The sequence below is a fragment of the Schistocerca serialis genome, chromosome 7, assembly GCF_023864345.2.
Source record: "Schistocerca serialis cubense isolate TAMUIC-IGC-003099 chromosome 7, iqSchSeri2.2, whole genome shotgun sequence".
In the NCBI taxonomy this organism is placed as follows: domain Eukaryota; kingdom Metazoa; phylum Arthropoda; class Insecta; order Orthoptera; family Acrididae; genus Schistocerca; species Schistocerca serialis.
Genome location: NC_064644.1, coordinates 353,826,672 through 353,832,671, shown reverse-complemented (window position 1 = coordinate 353,832,671; position 6,000 = coordinate 353,826,672).

Genomic DNA, 6,000 nt, shown 5'->3' with positions numbered 1-6,000 from the left:
GGATACTGACGTTTATGAGCCGGCTATGCCATTTTGCTTTTGCCCAGGAACTTCCGTATGCACCAGGTTTAAAGACATGTACCTGCAAACAAACAAAAGAATTAATTACGTAGCTTTATTCTTTCAAGTTGGTAATTAAACTCTGGCCTTTCTGGTACACGCTCTTATAGGTTTAACAACGTTTCGTTTGCTGTTGCCACCCAAGATCCAATTTGTAGCGGAAAATGAGAGAAGTTGATGACGTTAATGGTTAACCTGTTTTAATTATGGTTATCTCGTGAGATAGTTATATTTCTTTGTTCATAGTAATAGATTGTGCTTTTATTGTATTCTGTATTGTGGTACGTCTTCCTAATACATATGTGTCGTCTTTTCCTAGTACCCGGGCTAGCTGACAATAATGACAAAAGTTTGATACATTTAGTAATGGACTATTGCAATATACACTGCCCGAAAAAATTAATACACTAGGAAAGATGACGGCATAGGCCACGTGGGGAATAGTAGATTACTGATACTGGATTCAAGGTCGTCCGCTAACAGATAGCGTAGTGTCATAGCTACCAGAGAGCCATCTGTGTGTACCCATTAATAAGGAATGCTCACAGCCAGAAGGGCGCGCTGTGGTGCAAAGACATGAAGCAAGGAGGCAACCATGTTGCGGAGACGCACTCGTGCTTCCTACGGCCAACGAAGGAGAAAAGGTCAAATTTTTGCATTCCGGGTGGCGGTATAGTCCTTTCGGAGAATTGCCAATTAAGTTGGACGTGCTGCGTCAATTTGTGCAACGATGCTGAAATCAGTGGTCATATGAACATTCTCACACGTGCAGACGAGGTTCTGGATGTCCATGCAGCACGTACACCGCCAATATAGTCGTACTGTGAGTGCAGCAGTGGCACATCATACAGCTACCAAAGCACAGGTAAGGGGGTTGAGAGCCCAGACGCGGCAGCACGAACTGTGGCGAACTGGTTATTAGCAGTGCGGCAACAGGCACGCACACGTCTATCCCGTCTTCCACTCACGCCACAGGATCGACGAGCATGGCGCGACTGGTGCCATCAAGGGTTTACTTGGCAGATGGAAAGGCGTGCCGTGGTCTTCAGCGACGAAAGCAGGTTCTGCGTATAAGCAAGCGTTGGTCGCTTGCGCGTACGACATAGACCTGGTGCGCAACGTCACGTAGAACGCATTCGTGTAAGACCCACTGACCCCTTCCTAGGCCTTATGACCTAGGGAACGATAAGCTACATCTCTCGTTGACTTTCGATGTTTTTGTAGGGGACGCTAGCCAGAACTCGGTAAGTGCAGAATGCTGTTATACCCGTTCCTTTGCCGTTCCTGCAACAGGTATGTGATGTGTTATGGAACTCAACGCACACTGCAAGACGTGCAGCAACCTCCCGGGTCAAAACGATTTCCGGAGTTGTCTCCAATCGAGCACGTGTGGGAGATAATGCGACGAGAAGTGATCCTGAGACTCCTAACCACCAGCTGTTATAGTACCCGAGCAGGTCGAGCAGGCGTGGAATATCTAACCAAGGACAGTGTTCGTCATCTGTACGATCGACTGGATTCCCGAGTCAGTGCCTACATTTCTGCTCTTGGAATGGCTCTGAGCACTATGCGACTTAACTGCTGAGGTCATCAGTCGCCTAGAACTTAGAACTAATTAAACCTAACTAACCTAAGGACATCACACACATCCATGCCCGAGGCAGGATTCGAACCTGCGACCGTAGCAGTCCCGCGGTTCCGGACTGCGCGCCTAGAACCACTAGACCACCGCGGCCGGCTGCTCTTGGAAACTACAGCACGTACTAATATGGGTGTTTCAGCACAGGCCGATACCTGGTCCATCTCAACCACTTGTGCTGTTGATCTGTAAATGTAATCATTTCGTGTACTCCATATGCACTGTTACAACAATAACTCCTGAATTAATTGGAAACCTCCAAAACAATGTACAAATTTTTAGCAGTATATTCCTTATTAAATAGCACGTCATGAAAGAATTGCTTTGTTGAAGTTAATGCAACAGAAGATCAGTTTTTTACATCCGCAAAACTCCTTCAGAGTTCGACAATTTCTCATGCCACCATGTTCGATACTTCCATCAGTGTCCAGTCTTCTGGTGGATGTTCAACGTAGATCTCATCACATGCAGGACACCGAATTTCCTTTGTTTGGGTTTTAATATCTGTAGCTTTAACGTCCTTTCCCATCTTTTGTGGTCCGTTAACAGCAGTTATCTCTTCATAATTGAACTTTGCATTCCCATTTCTTTCAAATGTGACATTTATTTAAGTCTGAAATGAAAAATACTTCGGTTCTTTTTCGGTACATAGGGGAGTCATTCATTTCAGGTACTTGTTCTTCATTTTACTCAACCTATTGTTGCTGAGGTAATTTATCAATAGTAACTGTGGGTTGACCTGTAGTTGCTGCAGCCAGATTAATAGCTATATAAATTTTCACATGATGTTAACAACAACTCCATCTATATTTTTCACGGAAGCAAACTAACTGGCCTCGATCGCATATATTTTGAACCCATTAACAGCATTACCGATTTTGTCGTTTTTTCGGTACCCAGTGCTCAATAGAAGACGAGTTCGTGAACTTGTCCATCGTTACCTTGTCGGATGCGTTACGTTTCTGACTTTTGGAGGAGGACACGAACAGTAGCAGTGAAATTCATACTGGATGACGTATAACAAAGTATCTGCCCCGTTGTTCGACAAGGACTTATGTTGGATGCGTTGAAAGCTATAACAGATCAGGTACCTTACGCTGTAATTATCTAGAGCACACTGAACTGGCGAAAGCGGCTTCACCGTGTGAGTTTTTCGTGTGTCACCTTGTTAAGTGTTAGCAGTATCACTTTGTTGATGTTACCTAAAAGTATGAACTCATACCAAATTATTAGCCACCTTGCCCCGCTGGTTTAGTTGATCCTGTCTGCCCTACTTGTCGGAATCAAGACTGCGGAAAGAACAGAAGAAAGGTACCTCGCCGTGAAAGTTAAGTGTTGACGTTCAGTTGCTGGAGCGAGCGGAAGACGCGGACTTGTCCCCAGCCTTGTCGCCTGGCCGCTCCTTCGCCCCTCAGCTAGTCTCTTGTCGAGTTGTCGAGTACCTCGCCCCTCCTCTGGGACCCAGCTGCCTCTCGGCCACTAACAGTGAAGGGCCGGCCGGGCCCCCGCGGCCGTCACTCCAGTACTCGTAGATGAACACGCAACAGAAACTGAGATAGTTGACCGCTGTTGCCGTTCTTAACGTTATTACTAGCTTGAGTTGACACACTTCTCCTCTGGAAATTTATGGAATACTTCTTTTTAATTCATACATCCAAGTTGCTAATCTCCAATTCAATTTTTTTTTATTCGTGCATCCGAGTTGCTGACAAGAATAGCACGTAGCAGAATGGGAACAAAAACTGAAAAGCGGGAAAATTAAAATTGGCTGTCTTCTGAAGATGTGAAACTCCTGAGAGGCAGTAAGACTTAAGAAACAGCAATATACGCTCATAGCATTTGTTGACATTGAAAATGTGTACAACAATGTAAAATGGTAGAAGATGTTCGAAATTCTCAATAAACTAATGAGAACACGGCAACTGCCATAACCCGGTTTTCCAGAAAGATCGCTCATTGTCTGTGGAAGAGGAATCAAAATAAGCTAACACTTTATCTGTAGATATTCGACTGTTTCTGAGAAAACGACGGGTAAAGTTGTCGAGGCACTGTATCTGTTGTTCAGCATGTAACTTCTTCAGCCGATGCGTTGCCTCAGTGGGTATCGTCGGGGCTTCACACGTTTGCGCCTCGTCTTAGATACTCGACTATTTCTTTTATTTTTTCATCTATTTACCAGTGTACGTAGAAGATTTCTATGCGAAGTGTAAAACAGTAAAAATTTAAAACTGTTTTCAGTGAAACTCCTGTTGTGTGACTAGTCATTAATATTGGTAATGTAGTTCGTACCAAGAAAATTGACATTCGGCGCGGTGGCTGATGAGAATGAACGCGAAGAGAGTTTCGGTCGGCCAGCAAGTATACCATATCATTCTTCCGGTATGCAAGGAGGATCTTATATTGTATCGATTCTTACCTTCCCATCTCTTGGCTGAATCAGTACGAGAAACACATCATTCCTTGAGTTACTTCTCAATGCCAAGACACAGCAATGGACCATACATACGCACACAAATTATGTAATAAATGTATAACATTTATATCGAAAACAAGATGTAATTTGACAATTAATACAACGCACTTGTATCTCCTAATTTAATAAGAACCATTTGTATAGTAAGCTGTTACGGGCATTGGTAGATAAATGAGGAAGCAATATTATTAAATGAACACAATAATCGGATTTCTAAATGGGGCCCAAAACTGCGCAGCCACGACGCTACCAACTGCACCGACCTCCAGCTGAACTTAAGATAAAATGTATCTAAACTGCTTCGAAATACTGACTGTTGTTTTCTCAGAAAAGGTCGAGTATCTACGGATATACAGACACACGTGTTTGCTTATTTTGACCTGTCTTCTGCTGACCGAAGATCCTGGAAAATCGGGTTATGACACTTGACATGTCAGTGTAAGCTATACAGAAAGATGGGCAAGATACGATATGCACAAGATGTAAGAGGAAAAACTAAAAACGTGTAACACAAATAATGAAGTGCTCAGATTACAAATAGATATAATTTTTCGCCACTATCGTTGAATCTATACATCGAACAAGTAAGGTGGAGTTCATGAGTGTGATTAAAATTCATTATGAAAGGATGTCATGAGAAGATTCGCTGAAGGCATACCCATCCTCAGTCAAAGTGAGGAGCCATTGCCGGACCTATTAAATGGTATGAACAATTTAATGCGTACAAACTATGGTTTGTGAGTACACAGCAGAAAGAAGAGTGTAATGAGAGGTAACAGATATGAGATTACCGATAAACGTAACATCAAAATCTGCTACCACAAAATAGACGATGCGAATGAATTCTGTTACCTGGGAAGCAAAATAACACATTTCGGACGAAACAAGGAAGAAAGAAGAAGCAGACTAGCGCAGGTAAATATGGCTATCATCAACGGAAGAGTATCAAACAAGATGAGAAATTTTTTGTATGTCCACCGTTGGAGGTCTGACGGACTACGGCCGTTCCATATCGTAAGGAAATGAAACACTTACAGCCTTCCGTACGATGTCATTTATTGTAAGGCTACCAGTTGCGACCCGTAAGTGCACCATCTTCAGGCCTTAGCTGATGCTGAAGGGGTTAATACCCTTCACATACAGGATGCAGAAATGGTCAACATAACTGGTTTACACACACTACCTGCTATGTAAAGCCTCGTCGACAGCTTTGTAAAGGCCTCATCGCTACTTCTGTGGAGGGAGAGTTGCCACTGTTGCCACGGTAAGCCGAGTTTGTCAGTTCGTGAAACGGCTTCTGGTGCAGTACACCGCTAAGACAGTTTCTCCACTGCCACTATTACACAACTATGCTCCAGGGCCAGGTAACAGGGTAGGAGAACGAAGGTTCTACGACATTCCAGCAAATTAGTAACAAAGTCCACAAGTGGGTTAAAAAGATTTACTTATCTTTTTGACTTGGTGAATGATTAAGTCTGCAAAACTGCATGTAATTTAACGCAGAAAAGGCCGTCAGTGGCTAAGTGCAAATAATCGTAGGCCAACTTCTCAGTACATAGGAAATGCAATTTCAAACAACTGTCTGTTTACTTCTATGAGTTCACTAAACGACTTTCCCTCACTAGGTCAGTCCTGAACGATGCTCTATAACCAAGTGGCTGAGAGCTGCTCTTCTAACTTTCGAGTAGGCTTCTTCCCGTGGTCCGGCCATTGGCGGATTGTGCTCGTCTGGCAGTTGGCCGAGGCGAAGTCGATATCTTCATCCTCAGCGCCGCCCGTGGCGCTGGTGGAACTCGCGCAAGTGGTGAGTCCTTACGGCACTGGCACC